Raw genomic sequence first — 19,053 nt, 5'->3', positions numbered from 1 at the left:
GGACACAAGTACCAAAGCACTCATTATTTTATTATTCTATTTAAACAGTTCCAACAAGCACTAACACACTTTACTTTTTCTTCCTTTGTTTTCTTTTTCTTTATCTCTCTCTTTCTTTCTCCTCCACTCTCCCTCCAGCAAGCATACTCCTCCCCCTCCTGACTCTGACTCTTCAATGGAGTGAGGCGGCTCCTCTTATTCAGGTCCTGGGAGTGTTCCAGGTGGCTCATCAGTATTACCTGGAATCACTGTCAGGTGCACTGGAGGTCCTCTATAGGGATCTGCAGCTTCCCCTGGTAGTCCCCATGGAACCTAACAGGGCTTCACCAAACTCCAGCTCCCAGCATGCCCTGCGGGAATCTGTAGTGCCACAGTTGCCTCTCCAACGCCCTCTCTCCTGGTTCTCCCACTCTGTTGGCATCTCAACACTGGGACACTGGGGTCTGTGAAGCATGTCCAAACCCCACTTATATATTACAGTAATCCCTCCTCCATCGCGGGGGTTGCGTTCCAGAGCCACCCGCGAAATAAGAAAATCCGCGAAGTAGAAACCATATGTTTATATGGTTATTTTTATATTGTCATGCTTGGGTCACAGATTTGCGCAGAAACACAGGAGGTTGTAGAGAGACAGGAACGTTATTCAAACACTGCAAACAAACATTTGTCTCTTTTTCAAAAGTTTAAACTGTGCTCCATGACAAGACAGAGATGACAGTTCCGTCTCACAATTAAAAGAATGCAAACATATCTTCCTCTTCAAAGGAGTGCGCGTCAGGAGCAGTGACTGTCATAGAGATAGAGAAAAGCAAACAAATCAATAGGGCTGTTTGGCTTTTAAGTATGCGAAGCACCGCGGCACAAAGCTGTTGAAGGCGGCAGCTCACACCCCTTCCGTCAGGAGCAGAGAAAGAGAGAGAGAGATAGAGAGAGAGACAGAGTTTGTTTTTCAATCAAAAATCAATACGTGCACTTTCAGCTTTTAAGTATGCGAAGCACCGTGCAGCATGTCGCTTCAGGAAGCAGCTGCACAGAAGGTAGCAACGTGAAGATAATCTTTCAGCATTTTTAGACGAGCGTCTGTATCGTCTAGGTGTGCAAACAGCCCCCCTGCTCAATCCCCCTACGTCAGGATCAGAGAAAGTCAGCGCAAGAGAGAGAGAAAAGTAAGTTGGGTAGCTTCTCAGCCATCTGCCAATAGCGTCCCTTGTATGAAATCAACTGGGCAAACCAACTGAGGAAGCATGTACCAGAAATTAAAAGACCCATTGTCCGCAGAAATCCGCGAACCAGCAAAAAATCTGCGATATTTATTTAAATATGCTTACATATAAAATCCGCGATGGAGTGAAGCCGCGAAAGGCGAAGCGCGATATAGCGAGGGATTACTGTATACAGTAATCCCTCCTCCATCGCGGGGGTTGCGTTCCAGAGCCACCCGCGAAATAAGAGAATCCGCAAAGTAGAAACCATATGTTTATATGGTTATTTTTATATTGTCATGCTTGGGTCACAGATTTGCGCAGGAACACAGGAGGTTGTAGAGAGACAGGAACGTTAATCAAACACTGCAAACAAACATTTGTCTCTTTTTCAAAAGTTTAAACTGTGCTCCATTACAAGACAGAGATGACAGTTCAGTCTCACAATTAAAAGAATGCAAACATATCTTCCTCTTCAAAGGAGCAAACAAATCAATAGGGCTGTTTGCTTTTAAGTATGCGAAGCACCGCGGCACAAAGCTGTTGAAGGCGGCAGCTCACACCCCCTCCGTCAGGAGCAGGGAGAGAGAGAGAGAGAGAGACAGATAAAAAAAATCAATACGTGCCCTTCGTGCTTTTAAGTATGCGAAGCACTGTGCAGCATGTCACTTCACGAAGCAGCTGCACAGAAGGTAGCCAACGTGAAGATAATCTTTCAGCATTTTTAGACGAGCGTCCGTATCGTCTAGGTGTGCGAACAGCCCCCCTGCTCAATCCCCCTACGTCAGGATCAGAAAAAGTCAGCGCAAGAGACACAGAGAAAAGTAAGTTGGGTAGCTTCTCAGCCATCTGCCAATAGCGTCCGTTGTATGAAATCAACTGGGCAAACCAACTGAGGAAGCATGTACCAGAAATTAAAAGACCCATTGTCCGCAGAAATCCGCGAACCAGCAAAAAATCCGCGATATATATTTAAATATGCTTACATATAAAATCCGCGATAGAGTGAAGTCGCGAAAGGCGAAGCGCGATATAGCGAGGGATCACTGTATATATTTTTTTCACTATTGCTGTCTTTGCGTTAATGGATTTGAAATGTAATTACTGTGGCAAAACCATTAATTATATTCAACTTTTACAATCAATTTTTATTTTGAATTGTGGGCTTTAACTACTTAACTGTACACCAATCCATTGGTATTTGTAATCACTCTCTTCAAAAATTACTCTGTTATTATAGTTCACTGTCCATATAGAATGTGTCATATTCTGAATCTGCATCCAAAAAAATGTAAAGAGAAACTTTAAATTGGAAAAGATGAAAAGTGCAGGTAGTCATTATTAAATGAAAAGTGTTTACAAAGAAAATTGACAAGAAGAGTGACAATGCCTCAACATCTCCTTCTGTCGCCACCCAAATGCAGTTCAGGTTTTCAATAAGTAAAATATTCTTTTACAACTGCTTTATTTTATTTTGCTAAGAATTATTATTCATTATGCATTTGAAATGATATCACAGTACATGACCATTCCAGTGTACAAAAAAACATAAATGCTTTTCAAAATGGAAGAAAACCATTGTGTTAATTTTTTTACTGCAACTAAACAAGCACACTATGAAGTGTTTGACAAGCAAGTGATTTATGTTTTAGATGTTTATATTATTCAGAAGAGCCCATGTAGGACTGTACATTCCAGTGTTTTCTAGTGTGTGAAAACTTTATTAACCCAGTCAGTAACTGACTTCTATTGGCACAACAACAGTTCAAGAACAGAGTTGGTCAGTGGCTTGTATCACAGTACAGTACACACAATGTTGTGACCCCTTTTGAACTAACACTGAATGGAAGGGACTGTTTATATTGATTTGCATATTCAAATATGCAAAATTCTGGGAGTCGGGGTGGGGCTGTAAATGTGTGCACATATGTTAAATTTCATGTTCACTGGGATTTATAAAGGGGAAGTGAGTGGAACTTGGTGTGCAGACAGTTTAATGCATCTGGATTTTTTTGTGTGTATGCAGATTTCCAGTTTTGTCCGTACACCATGTTTTAGTGTGAATTGTATGCACGGCATTATACATGAGGCATCAGGTCTCAGTAAAATTATGAATTTGTGGCTTGGCTTGAAAAAAGCCGTCTGCAACCTGACAGGGCTTGAGCAGTTTTGCAAAGAATGGGGGAAAACTGCTGTGTCCAGTTGTGCAAAGCTGATAGAAATCTATCCACAGAGACTCAAGGCTATAATGGTTGTCAAAGGTGCATCCACTAAATACTAACTTGAAGGGCTGAATACTTATGCAATTGTTTGGGGTTATATAATTGTTTAATTAATTTAGCTCACTTTGCAGAGATCTGTTTTCACTTTGTCATTAAAGAGACTTTTTTTTCTGTTCATCAACGTCAGAAAAGCCAAATTAAATTCTAGCCTAGTTCTTGCAGCTTTTGATCATCACACCTATAGACTAGATACTAGCTCACTAGTGAAACCTTGCTAAAACAGCCTAGCTTCAATCACAAAGGAAGGCCTGGCTCCTAATCTCACAGCCTAATTGATATCTATGGCTGATTGCTTTGGTTGCTGGGTAACAATCTGCTATCTTATATCTCCTAGATTGTATCAGATTCTAGCACAAAAGAAAGTGCATGAACAAAGGGGTGATACTTCCTAGAAACTTTGTTTCCAGACAAATTCATTTTGTGACATTTCACTCTTGACTTTGATTCAAAGTTAGCCTGTAACATTCCATCTTACCTCTTTATATGCTTTAAATGATAGTCTGGATACTAGCTTGTTTTTTATTTTTTGTGTCCAAATTCAGCCAAATTATTGCTTTAAAAGTCAATACTCATAACCATGGTAAACTGAGTCAACTGTAATCTTGGCACTGGAGACTAGAATTAAATTTTGGGTTATTCTTATAGGCAGATAATGACACATTTAGCATGTATAAGACATTACACTTTATCTCATCTGCAGCTTAGCTTCTGATTCCGAGTCCTCCTTTCGGAGTCTAGCATCTTACTTTATCATTCATTCAGTTAAGCCACCACAACCACCTCCATGCTTGATTCAGCATCCATATGTTTGCTTGTTTCTATTGTCATTTTACTGCAGTTTTATGAAGCTTTGAATTGTTAGCCTCAGTTTCTGCAGCCTTGAAATACCATTCTTTTAGCAGCACTAGAGAAAGTCCACAGAACAAAAACCAATGATTATTTAAGTACTGTGAGATATGAAATGTAAGGAAAAACTCAAGGAGTTTTGATGCCAGCTCTGACTGTAAAATAATCCATTCAGCAGGATTATTTGGACACGGATGGAAATTTGTAGATAGATTTGCATAAATATTAGAAAGAGTTTCTTCCCAAGGATAATCATAGATATGTTACCAAGTAGTGTTGTAAATAGTAGTATACTTCAGAGACTTAGATTTTTGACTTGATGTAATTTTGGAGAAATTAGATGAATGAGATTGATGAGCTTTGTTGTTCCAAATGCCCTATATGCATCAAAATTGCTTTAACGTTTTAATTTCTTGTTTTATCCTAATTGCCATCCTGTACACTCTCATTTCCTGGTTTGTGCTCTTTATAACATTGCTAAAAATCAATTTACAGTCTTTTTGTGTCTTCCTTATGATTAGATTTGTTTTCTGACTCTGTAATTTTGCTCTTCTGTGTTGTTACTACTTTTCTTTCTTATTGGTTTTCTTCTTGAATGGCCTATCTTGGCTATTCCCTTTCTGTCTGTCTTTATAATGCGTCTAGGATTCTTCCTGTAATATTTTTAGAATACTTCATGCTTATGCATATAATTTAATTTAAATATATTGCCATGGTAAATAAGGTGATTGGTTTCAAATTTTACCAGTTTTAACTTGATGCTTAGTTTTGGTTTTCTTCATGGGCAATACTAGAATTTGTTTTTCACAAGAAACAATCTAAATTTTGGCAGTTTAGGATTTTTTGCCTAGTCCCCTTGAATAAGGAACTTGTTACGGATTCTGTCACTAAAACCACCTTATTATTTAGAGACATTTCTAAAAAATTGTTTGGTTTCTGCTTTTGCTATGTCCTTACATTAAGTCTACAGCACCATATTTAAGTTTGCCACTAGAATGTAACCTTCTGGTGAAGCATGTCAGGGGCCCATGGCAGTGCATGGTTTTTATAAATACAGTAGAGCAGATCACAGCCTGTGAGTGTAGGAGTGCAGGAGAATAGTCATGCGGCTGTGGAGAACATCTTGAAGGAATTGGCTAATTGTGCATTATATGCACAAATGAAATTAGTGCAGCTCTCCCTCATTGAGTCTCCACATAGTGTTTGGTGCACCTGCACTCTTTTTCTTCTTCTTCTTTCAGTTACTTCTGTTAGGGGTTGCCACAGCAGATCATCTTTTTCTATATGTCCTGTCTTTTTCATCTTGCTTTGTTACACCCACCACCTGCATGTCCTCTCTCACCACATCCATAAGACACAGAGGATGCACAATCCAGTGTGTTTCTTTGTGCCAGTCCCAAGCCCGGATAAATGGGGAGGGTTACGTCAGGAAGGGCATCCAGTGTAAAATTTTGCCAGATCAATATGCGGACAACAATACAAATTGGTGCACCTTCACTTATGGAGTATAAAAGGGTCTGAGTAGGCAACAAAAGGGGAAGAATGAGAGAGAAACAAAAGAAACTAAGACTAAGAAAGGATGGAGGTAAAATTGAGATACAGATGAAAAGAGAGAGAATGCCAGGATCAGGATTGAGCTGATGTGGTGGAAAGGATGCAAGGCAGTTGGAATGCCTTAAGTGGAATGAGAAGAATGTCACGGCAGAGGTGAAGTTGTTCCAGTTGAGCTTTGCAAGCAGCAGAAGCAGCTGATGACTCTAACAGTTGTCACAGGTACCAACGTATACTGAAGGATGGTGGAGGGGACAAGAGTCAAAGACTGCTGAACAGACCAGTACAGTGAGAAGAGAAAACTCGATTGAGAGAAAGACAGAGAGAGATGCGCTGGGGCTCAATAGGCAAAATGGACTGATTAACCAATTTTCGCTTTTAATCTTGATTTTAACCTATTAGAATTATATAGTGATTGATTTTAACTTTCACAAATGCAGGGTTTTTAGGAATTATTCACTTGAGAGAATTTGGCACTGCACTTTTTAGACACCATTTCGATTGTTTGGATTAAAAGGCTCTGAGCACCTTTTGCACCTAACTTGTTTTTTGTGTCCTCAATGTTATTACTCCATCCTTGGTTATGTCTATTCATGCAGAGAGGAGGCGCTGTCACTAACTCCATGTCATTTTCCATTAGCAGTTCCTACACTTTCCAGTTGGTTGACACATGACTCAACTACTGTTTCTGCCATGAAGCCATGGCCCTTCCAAGTTGTCACCATAAAAAAAACCAAATCTACTACAAGTAGATGCTCATTTGAGAACCAGCTAAGAAGCAAGATCGATTGATCCCTTCCCTTTATTTTGACTGCTTGAATGCAAACTTTTTCCATGCCCTCATGTGGATTTACTTATCCATTTTTCATTTTCCAGTATTAAATGGAGTTTACCAGCTGGAATCCCAAACCTTATAATGTTCTTCACTTCTTATTTTTCAGATCACTACACATATATGTGTTATTCTCATGTCCTATCTGAATATTATTCTGAAATATTTATTTCTGTAGTGTTCTTGAAATGTTCTATAAATAAACACTTGTTTTAAAAGTGATATTCTTGAAATAAATGACATCTGCACACTGTTGACTTCTGTATTTAATTGGATGACGTCATTCCTATATTTTAAGTAGGGATTGCATAGAAAAGGGCAAATAGGAATTGTGCAAGTCATAATGCTTATCAGTAGTCCAAAAATAAATATTGGAAACTATCTATGACTACCTATAACCATCTTTGAGCATTGCTTGGCAACCTTACTAACAGCCTTAGTTCTTCTGACAGAGTGTCAGAATAAGGAGATTTAACTAACTGCCTCTTAGGAAAAACTTGTTGACTTTAAATGTAGGTAGTGTAACTTAAAATTTAATTTTCATTTCATTTGTATAAAATGACTAAATATTACTCATGACTTCTAAAAGGAAGTAAATAGTTATACAAGAATGATAAGAGAGATGAAGCATCACCAAAATGCAAGTACTTTAATATCATAAAACACAGCCTCAACTTGTTCTGATTTGGAATTTCATGATGCTGAATCTAAGTTGTAATATTATCCATTTCATTTTGTGGGGCTATAAGTGCACATTCTATGTGCAAGCAAAAGATGCATTAATTATGAACACAGAATAAAGGACATAACCAACAAAAATCAATCCCTTAAAAGCATTTGGTGATTTTTGTTGACATAACATTCCTATCCTCTAGGTGATCTCCTGAAGCAAGAAATGGCTAATGAAATATTAGGCTATTGTGTAAAAATGTTCAATATAAATCAAGGTGTGTTATTCTCTAAGAAAGGACTAGAGGGAAACTATTTGGAATATTATGAATATTCCTGATCATAAATGACAGAGAAGCAGTATGCAGAAACAACCACTCAAGCATATTGCTGGATTAAAGGTACTTTTCTCGGTTTAGAGTCCACATGCAGTATTATCCGTAGTGTTCAATATTCTCCAAGACACTGACCACGTTAATCTATAACTATCATTTTAAATTAGCAATGAAACCAATCATAAAGAACACTGGAGAAAATTACGACAAGAGTATTTATGAAAGAAACCAGTGCCCACATTTATCAAATGTCTCAGAATTACTACTAGGAGCTGCACTAAATGTAACAGGCCTGTTTATTTAACAGTGAATGATCCAAAGTTGTACTTTCAGAAGAATCACCTTCCTACAGTTATGGCCATCAGAAATGCCTTGTAAGGAAATTGTTACTGGAACTACCTATGATGATTCTGATGCTATTTCTGAAGTCACTTTCATTCTTCTAGTGTTCCTGTTTGTCTCCCAGAGTCACATGCTGTGATCTCCTCTTACCTTTGGTGAGACTCTATTTATCCAGTGCCCTGGGACTTTCTGCTTGCCTTCTTAAACCTTCCCAGACTTGTAAAGTGAAATGCGATTGTTCCAGAGGTTCGGGGAATTCAAAGTTCAACTTACCAATGTCACATTGCACTGTCAATTACCCATCCAGCCCTATCTTTAAAGTAATATGCTGACTACTACAACACAGTTTGCATCCATGACCACCTGTGTGTTGATTTTGTGATATTGCTTCAGATATGCCTGCTTATTCACACTTGACGTTTTAGTGTGCGTCATCAACCACACCAACAACTCCAAGAAAAACAGATTTGCATGAATGCAGTTGCTTTAACATTATCTCATGTGGAGTGGTAGGGAAATGTATGAATCTATAAATTGAATCTGTAATCTGTCACATGTTGTAACAGCTTTCAAAGTTTGGTATGAAATTCTAGCAATGGCTGGTTGTGACATACCCATGGTCTTGCAAAGCTGCATTTTCCTCATGGCCAAAAAATTGCAACTGGCACTTCCATGTTTTCTGAAAGCTCATGAGCTCTCTGCATTGATGGAACTATCCTGTGATGTACAACATCGCTTACGAATACCATTTCTTTTTAGGAGCTCTTTAGCTCTTCTTAGGATAGCTTCTAAACTCTCAAGCTCTCCTCAATCCTAGTCAAGTTAGGAGTAATTTCCTAAATTTGGAAAACTGATAAAATGCTATAACTCCTACTCCTAAGAGGAGAGTCAGATTTGTGTTACTCTGAGATATTTGAGCCAGTCAGGCCCATTTTCCTGCTCAGAATCTTGATAAATACTGGCACAGGTCTGTGTCAGGCAAAGAACAGCTGAAATAACTGACAGCTGAAGCTGAGACACTGATGTCTTCTAAAAAACACCTAAATCAGATATACAGACAACATATCTTCAGCAAATTTTGCTTGATTGGTTATTTTCATTTGTAAAATTAATTATGTTTTTACATTACATAAGTATTCAATTATCCATCCATCCATCCATTTTCCAACCCGCTGAATCCGAACACAGGGTCACGGGGGTCTGCTGGAGCCAATCCCAGCCAACACAGGGCACAAGGCAGGAACCAATCCCGGGCAGGGTGCCAACCCACCGCAGGACGTATTCAATTATCCATCCATCCATTTTCCAACCCGCTGAATCCGAACACAGGGTCACGGGGGTCTGCTGGAGCCAATACCAGCCAACACAGGGCACAAGGCAGGAACCAATCCCGGGCAGGGTGCCAACCCACCGCAGGACGTATTCAATTATTCTGAATGTAAAATGGCATATTTTATGTTGTACAAAATATGCAGGACCCTCATTTTTATTAATATTGCTGTTGTTGGCTCCTTGTTTCTATGATCCTGTACTGGATAAACAGGCTCAGACAGTGAGAGTGCAGATAGATAAATTGACCATTATCTGATTATCTTCTTCAGAAAAAAAAATTTAAATGGTTTGCACAACTCTAATGATATCTTAAACCGAAAATATTGCATCTTTTCTCATAATTACTTCACAACATAATCACAATCATTCACTTTAATAAGTCTGAGCAGCACCACAGGAGAATTCATTTATGCAAAATGTGATAGCAATAAATAAACTCTGTAGTTCATTCTATCCCCTGTTCTCTTTGCAAGAAGTGGGATCAGATGAAAATGGGTACAGTTCACTCTGGTCTGTTCTGTCTGAGCTGTCTCTTGTACCTATATGACAAATGCTACTGACCTTAGGATTACTATTGTTAAAGGGTGATAAAACCCTGCTTTCCACTCCTTGCCTAGACATTTGTTTAATCTGTATAACTAAGCTTGTAGGCCAATGGTTCCTTTTATTTTTATGTTAAAGTAGTTATTTTTAAGCCTTTTTGCAGTATTCATTCTGTTCAAAACTTTATTGCTAACAAATACAAGAGCTTTAAAACTGAACAGGTGAATATACAGTATTACAAACAGCTGATTTACAGTTGATTAATGTTGAGCAGAGATCATAATTTAACAATAGCTTGCTACTAAACTGAAACTAGAGCTGCTAGGAACACTGAGTTTGAGGGAGGGGGTTATGGGGTAAAACTAGATTCAAATTACTAAGCCTAAAGCCATATCTCCTACGATGTAAAATCTGACTAGATGGAAACGAACCAAATAAAGAGAAGAATTTGCTGTGATATTCACCAATCACCTGCAATAAAACTGCACATATTAAAAATGATCATATAGGCCTGGTGTGAAAAAAACAAAGTTTCATCACTTTTAGTCATAGAAAATCCATAAACACCATCTCTTGTCAAAAAATGAAATTTATTTAGAATCGCTTTGACCCAAAACTCCAACCTGGATCCAGTTTGTGCTTTCACAATATAATCAGCAAAAGTATGACAGTTTAGTAGCATAATGAGTATAACTATCTACTGTTCAGATTTTAAAATGAAAAAAAACAAAAAACTTTTTGCTATAAGCATAATGCATTTTACCTATGTTTTCTCCAGGTACTTCAGTTTACTTCTCCCACATGTCAAAAATATTGTTCTGGCTCAAGAGATAAATGACTAAGAGTTATAGTTCTCAGAGCCACTTCAGTCTTAGTAAAATAAAGAAAAAATATAAACATTATGAGAATTACTCTGAGGTGGCGCAGTGGTAGCGCTGCTGCCTCGCAGTTAGGAGACCCGGGTTCACTTCCCGGATCCTCCCTGCGTGGAGTTTGCATGTTCTCCCCGTGTCTGTGTGGGTTTCCTCCGGGCGCTCCGGTTTCCTCCCACCGTCCAAAGACATGCAGGTTAGGTGGATTGGCCATTCTAAATTGGCCCTTGTGTGTGCTTGGTGTGTTTGTGTGTGTCCTGCGGTGGGTTGGCACCCTGCCTGGGATTGGTTCCTGCCTTGTGCCCTGTGTTGGCTGGGATTGGCTCCAGCAGACCCCCGTGACCCTGTGTTCGGATTCAGCGGGTTGGAAAATGGATGGATGGATGAGAATTATTTTGTGTGCTTCTTGATACACAATTAAGATAATAGCATCTATCGCACACGTGCGAGTAGAGGGAAGCTGAGTGGACCAAATGAAAGGTAATTACTCGCCAGGCTAGGGGGTGGCAGGGTGCACTAAACCTACTTCTGTTATCTCTGCAGGCCAGATACGGGAAAACCTACCTTATTTATCATCAACAACATCACTTCTGGTTCTGGCACCAAGAATGACATCACTTCCGATTCCGGCCAAAGATGAAGTCATTTCTGTTTTTGGCTTTTAAAGCCGCCATCATATCACTGCTTCATCAGTTCAGTCTTGGAACTCAAAGAGAGCACATCTCTTCTATTTTCTATACACTTTTGCAGCCAGGGACAGTATACGGGTGGCTGCCCCAAACCTTTTTCGTGTGTTGAGACTGATTTTTTTTCACATCTTATTTGATGACTGCAGTGTAAAGGTGGTATTAATTAATGGGGTCTAAGTTTTGCTCCAGCTCTTTAGGAAAACAGAAATGGTTAGCCTTTCTGGCAGTAGCGGCACTAGAATTTTATAAAAGGGTGGACCTAAATTTGTCACAAGTGGGCCTAATGTTATTTTTATTAATGTTAAATATACATTCATAAAAATAATATAGAAGGTCAGTCATATAAACTTTTTTTGCACATATATTTGAATGGTTCCTGTTAACATTAATTTAAATCCACGTACAAATGAAGATGATAAATTGACTGCCTACTTTTTGTTGATACATAAGTCATACCAGCCCATCACAAGGCACAAACAGTGTAATAATATCCATTATTATTTTGACAATTACAGCAAACAATACGATTGCTGTTTTGCCACGTCTTTGAATTTGTGAATGTGAATACATACCTGATACATGTGTTTTCAGCCTTCAGATACACAAGTGAATCTGTCCTCCTCAACTATATTACTACAAAAATAACAAAATTCCATCTTGTAATATTCCATATTCCACCTACGCTGTAACAGAAGTTGGAAACTTTAACACCAATTGACTTGGTGGCTCATAGATACCAGACAAATCAGTGACCTGGACAGTCATTCTGCATTCAGTGGCTGAGTGGCTGTAGCTTTTCCAGTACACTCAGTAATAGCATTTGTAGCATACCCATTGCTGAATGAAGTGAACACAGCTAGCATGTGGGGTTTCCACTCGTCTTAGGGGCATCACCAACATCAGACTCTGGTAACACCATCATCATCTATTAACATCAGACTCTGGCATGTTTTGAAATTCTGTTTATTTCCTTGCACTAATAAGAGCTAAAATGGCCATTTGTTGAGACACTGTTCCCATTTTCCTCCAATTAAACATGGCCCAACAATACTAGTGATGGGCGATTCATGAACGATTCATTCTTTTTGAGCGACTCTTTTCAGTGAATCATATGAATCGATTCAGTTGTACTCAATGGGAGTGCTAAACTAACTTCAGTAAGCTATTTGACTCTGTTAAAGTCACGTGTTTCGATTAGCTGTAATTGGCAACATTTTAAGTCAATCTTATTTTTTAAAACTTGTTATGCAGATGTACACTGTATAATCTATGCACTTTCCAAATACTTTTAAAAAGTTAAATGAACATTTCTACTGATAACTTAACACTTGTGAAAGTTTATAATCATCTGATATGTGTATGGAAGATGCTCTAATGTGTATAGAAGATGTTCTAATTTTCATTTGAGGGGGAAAAAAAATGAAAACCTAAGCTATAGGGTGGGCCAATGAGGAAAGAGGGGGGGCCTAGGCTCACCTGGGACCAATACTGGTGCCACCCATGCTTTCTGGTTATGCAGGCCCACCGGAGATATAAAGGGGCCTAGAGGAAAGAAAGGAAGTTTGCTTAAAATCACAAAAAGGTTAAAACTCCACATTTTTTCCACCTTAAAAGATCTTACTCTGTTAACTGGAAACAATATTGTTGGTTTGTCTTTCAATGTTAAGTACTTATTTTCCCTATCAAATAAGTATACTCAAATATCTGCAGAAAAAGAACAGCGCCTGAGTGTTTTTAAAATAATTGCAGGAATAAAAGTATCTTTATTACACAGTTCTAAGTCACTGGGTGCCAAGCATCAACTGTTAGTCACAACAGATTTTCTATTATTGACCGGAAGAATCTTTCCAGAAAGACAAAACATCTCACGGAAAACACTGACAAGACAATCTGTAAATAGCCTGTATTGTTTATTGAAGATAAAGTATGGTAGGCAATGAACCTAAGATGGCCCTCACTGGGTGATGGGAATAAATGGAAATGTGGTAAATCTGGGCTGGAATCTAAGTCTAGGATTTTGAAGTTGTGAAGAAGCAAATCTAAATACTGTGTTAGAAAATGTCCTAAGGTTTTAAATAACATGCACAAATACAATTATAATGAACAACTAGTTGTATTTTGTTATCTGTAAATACAAAAGGTTGAAAGAAGTGAATTAATAAGAATAAATGTCATTAAAATTCATGATAAGTAGTAGGCCTCTGTTAGTCAAGGCTGACCATGGGTGATACATACTTATTCATTTCATGTTGAATACATTATTTCATTATTATATTTGTCCTGGCTGTCTACTCAGCAGGGGCAGTGTCACTTGTGGCTGAAGAGGCAAATTGGAGCGTAACAGACCCTACTCCAAAAGTCGCACTTGTGTGCAGTCTCTGGTCTGTTGGAGTTCTTATGTTCCTTTCTGTGTGCCCACTTATCTGCTGCTATGTTCATCAGTTCATCATGTTCTCTTCCCCAGTCTTGAAGTGTTGGTTTAAGGGTGTTTCTTCACCTCATGCGGTCAGCTACAAGGCCTTCCCAGTACTCAGTATCTATGTCAGGTACCTTTATGTCTCTCTTGCAGACGTCCTTGTATCACAGCTATGGGTGGCCAGTCATTCTCCTTCCAGATGCCAGCTCTCTGTAAAGGATGTCTTTTGGGAATGCCACTGGTCTCCATATGATGGCCATGGCCCAGCTGTGCTGTCTGAGCAGGGTTTACAAGCTTAGAAGGCCCACACAGGTCAGGACCTCGGAGCTGGATACTTTGTCTTGCCAGGATATGCCCAGAATACAGCAGATACTTCTCAGGTGAAAGATGTTGAGTCTTCTCTCCTGTCTGGCATATGTGGTCCATGTCTCGCTGTCATATAGCAACTTGCTCATGACACAGACATTGTACACTGCCATCTTTGTCTTCACTGTCAGGTTCATTCAAGTTGTTAGGTGTGTAAGTGTTGTAGCTGTCTTCCCAATCCTCTTTTCAAACTCAATATCTAAGGAGAAATTATCAGTGATGGTGGAGCCGAGGTATGTGAACTGATGGATGACATCAAGTTTATAGTCGTCGATGGTGAAGACTGGTGGCACAGTTTTACCCTGTCCCAAGATTTTTGTATTCTTCAGACTGATGGTTAGTTCAAAGTCCGTATAATTGCTCATCGGTGACTGCAGTTCCTGTTGGGTGTGGGTTGCAACGGTTGCGTTATCAGTAAACAGCATATCTCTGATAAGAGCAATTTGCACCTTTGTCTTGGTTTTGAGGTGGGCAAGGTTGAAAAGCCTGCCATCTGATTTAGTCCACAGGTAGATTCCCTCCTGTGCAGTGCTGAAGGCCTGTTTCAGGAGCAGAGCGAAGAACATTCCAGCAAGTGTTGGAGCTAGAACGTAGCCTTATTTGATACCACTGCAAATGTCAAAGGGTTTGGAGAAACTGCCATTGAACTCTACTGTCCCTTTCATGTTGATATGGAAAGATTCAATTGTTCTCTGCAATTTTGCTGAGTAGCCAATCTTTGAGAGAGCATTGAAAAAAATCTCTGCTGACAAGGTTGAACACGTTAGTGAGGTCAATGAAAGTGACATACAGGGGCATCTGCTGTTCTCTGCACTTCTCCTGAAGTTAGCAAAGGGAGAAGAGCATGTTTACTGTTGACCTCTCAGTTCAGAAGCTACAATGTGACTCTGGTAGACAAGTTCTGCCAGCTTCTGTAGGGTGATCAAAATGACCCAAACAAAGACTTTGCCTACGATGCTGAAGAGGGAGATGCCTCTGTAATGGTTGTAGTTGCTTCTCTCTCCTATATTCTTGTAGAGGGTAATGATCTAAGACTCCCTCATGTCCTGTGGTACAGCTGCTTCTTGCCAGCACTGGCACAGGACTTCATGCAATGGAAGCAGTAGGGTAGTCTTACAGTGCTTGATCAGGTCTGGAGGGATCCCATCACTGCCTGGATCCTTGCCTAAGTCCAAGCTGTCAATGGCCTTGCTGAGCTCTTCTACAGTTGACTACTTGTCTAACACATCTGGCTTTTTGACATCTTTTTCCCAAAAGTAAGCAAGGCTGTGTAATGCATAGTATCCCACAGAATTTCCCACTTCTGTGTAGCAGAGTCTCCAGGCTTTACTCAAAAGCCTGTGCAAACTGGTCCACATGGTCAGGCTGAGACATCTTACTGATGTCAATGCAAGGTTTCCCCTATTTTCTAGTATGGTGGAACTTCTTTGGTTGCAGCCTGATTTTGCTACACACCAAAGAATGGTCAATATCATAGTCAACGCTGTGGTAAGAGCGCGTGTGGAGAATGTTCTTGATGGCAGTGAGCATGATCAGGAATAGATCCAGTTGGTGCCAGTGCTTTGAGCGTGTTTCCAGGAGACCTTGTGCTAAGGCTTGGTCTGAAAATAGGAGTTTGTAATGCACAGGTCATGGTAGGTGCACAATTCAAGCAGTCACTGTTCGTTCCCATTAATTTTTCCCACACTAAACTGGCCTAGACAGGAAGGCAATGGATGGTGGTCTGCACCCACTCTTGCATTGAAGTCACCCAGGAGAATGAGTTGCTTTTGTTGGGGATATTCCTGATGATGGATGCTAGGTTCTCATAGAACTTGTCTTTTGCATTTGTAGTGGAGGACAGTGTTGAGGCATACACACTAACAAGTGCGATGTGGCCTTTGGTGGTGTTGGAGAGTTAGGAGTTGCTCTGAGCCATTGCTGTCTGGCTCCACCATACTTAGCATGCTGTTGCACACTGTGAAGCCTACTCTGTTCACTCTGGGCTCATCAGAGTCTTTCCCCTGACTGTAGAATGTGTAGTCCTTCTCCTTCAGTGTGTCCAAATCTCTCAGCCATTTTTCCTGAAGGGCTACGGTGTCCATGTTCAGTCTCTTGAGATTGTTGTTTATGACAGCTGTTTTCCTGCTATCACAGATGTTTTGAAGGTTTCCAGGAAGGCTATTCATTATTGTCTGGGCATTCTAACTTCCCAGTTTTAGAGCTATTCTCTTTCTTTGAGGTCTTTTATTTTATTGGTGCAATGGTCATAGTCTGCTGTTTGGATACTTCGTAATCTCCATGCACCCAATGAAGATAGCAGACTTAGCGGGACAGTTAGCAGTCGGATAATAGCTGTCCAGTGAGATCCGAGAATCTCTCCCACCATTAGGAGAAACCCATGTCTTGTCACTCTATGCTAATCGAGCAGTAGCTTATAACCGGTATCTGTTACTCCCTGTGTTGCATCAAGGGTGTGAGCAAGCTGGAGTGTCCTCTCCAGGATGCAGGTTTAAGTTTTAGTAAATGAAATGTTGAATGTAAGCCTGGGCAGTACTGTATGAAGGGCAAGCTGTTGCCCATAAAGCATTCCCCCTTCATCCATGTTGTTGAGGGATCCAAAGGAACAGCATGGCTGTTACAGTTTGGCACTAGGTGCATCACAAGGGTTGCTAGAACAAGGTTATAGAATGTGACAATCTGCTTTAGGAACTCTAAATCCGGATTTTTCCTTGAGGTTTATCTATGCCTAGATATAGCTGCAAGGCAACAGAGGATTTGAATCAGAGTTTTCCTTCTCTTAAATGGACTGCCTTCCTGGGCTAGTGAGCCCCATCTGCCTGAGAATTCATGATAAAAAAACTGTCAAAAGTTTAGGAAAGAAACAAAAAAAAATATGAACATAATCAGCTGTATAAAAGCATACAGCTAAGCACTTAAAAATGTCTTATTCACTTAGATTGTTAACCCATTTAACACCATCACTTGATATCTCTCCTTTGGACATGCATTTTCTCTTCTTTTAATGCATGCAGTTGTTGTAGGTATCCTCAGGTTCATATTTGCTATCACTCTTCCATGAATGAAAGTATTTAATTATACTAAAAATTATATAACAATAAACTTAAAAATGAACTAAAGTAGATGTGATTCAAAATTTAGCCAGTACAGCAAGGATACATCAGAAATGTAATATTTATATTAGTCATTCAAATGTACTTTAAATATTCAAACATTCCCAATAAAATTTCATATCCAAATAAACAAGTCTGAAGAACAATGCAATGCTTGTAATCAATCATTCACTTTAGTAATGTCCAAAGAACATTTTTTATCTTTTGATTGTGTCTATTTTGCTTCAACTGAACTGCCCACAGTTTTCCTAAAGTCACAAAAATTTAATTTGGTTTTGTTAGTAGCTTCCAAAACTCTTCTGTTTACAGATATACTTTAAATAATATCTAGCAAAATTGGATGAGAAATGTAAATTTGAGTTTGCAGGGTCAAACTTTAAAGTGGTTACAATAACATTGCAAAATAAACATTTGTATTTAACAACTGGGTCATTATAATTGTGCTGAAAATAGAAGTAGAAAATAGTTACTGTATCATAAGTACTGCAAGTCATCTGTTATACAATGAATAATGCAAACAGACACACAACATTTAAACAACGACTGAATAAACTGAGGTTTAAAAAGCTTAATTCCTGGGAAATACAAATACAAAATAATAAAGACATACAGTATGTGTTGTTCATAATGTTGCAAAATATATGAATTGTGCTAACCTTTTCAAATATACTATGGGTATAATTTACAATGCCCATAATAACATTAGTTAACTTATAAGATAAGGAAAACCTAAACACAGCAGATGATTGCTTTGTAATTTCAGCAATTCAATGTCAAGAATAATTGAGTATGTTTACAATCACATTAAAATTTCACATAGACTAAATATAGTAACACAAGGATGTTGATGGTCTGTAGATGAATGACTTTGTTTTGGTATACCTCATGAGGCTTATATATGATGAATCAAGTACTACAAGCCCCACACAGCAGAATACATTTCTATATAAACATGATGAATACAAGAGATTCATAAACTTCAAATGTATTAAAAAAAAAGGTAGACCCTGCAGAACAAATGAGATAATATGACTTTGCCGTAATTGAATCCAGAAAGCAAAATAAAGGTGCACACCATAGAAGCAGTACTTTATGTCAATTTTCATATATTAGAGTGCCATAAAGAATTCATGCTGTAATCACACAGAAATGAGAATAAGCAGTAAGGAAAACTTGGCATGGGTATCAGGTCTATGGACATTAAAGGTGGAGCCTTTAATGAGCAAAAGGCAGGTTGGAAGATTCATCAGAGAGCTAAATGTCTTCAATCTGACAGTGCCAGTATAAAATTAATCTTCCTGTGACACTGTATTAGCTCAAATAACAAAAGCATTACACAGACCTTATCAGAGCAAAATAAAAAGAAACACACCTCTCATGTTGTAAATATATATACAGTATATATATATATATATATATATATATATATATATATATATATATATATATATATATATATATATATATATTTATCTCCCACTTAATAAATAAATAAATACAAAAATCTAATCAGTTAGTGTTAGCATCTATAATTACCTATGATACTCAGTGAATCTGACACCAGATTTACTGTAGGTAATGTGTTCAGATAAAAAAGGACAAGTACTAATTTTTGTTGCAAACTGCAAAAAAAAAAAAAATGGATGTGTAGTTGAAATTGTCT

At 38.7% G+C, this 19,053-nt stretch overlaps 1 protein-coding gene across 1 annotated transcript in view; it reads right to left on the bottom strand.

Moving 5' to 3' along the window:
- The window catches only part of si:dkey-234i14.6 (uncharacterized), a 136,252-nt gene that overhangs the window by 52,758 nt on the left and 64,441 nt on the right, over window positions 1-19,053 (bottom strand). The gene's annotated exons all lie outside the window — the stretch shown is intronic.

Source organism: Erpetoichthys calabaricus, chromosome 9 (assembly GCF_900747795.2).
Source record: "Erpetoichthys calabaricus chromosome 9, fErpCal1.3, whole genome shotgun sequence".
NCBI lineage: Eukaryota > Metazoa > Chordata > Cladistia > Polypteriformes > Polypteridae > Erpetoichthys > Erpetoichthys calabaricus.
This window is presented reverse-complemented; position numbering and strand designations above follow the sequence as displayed.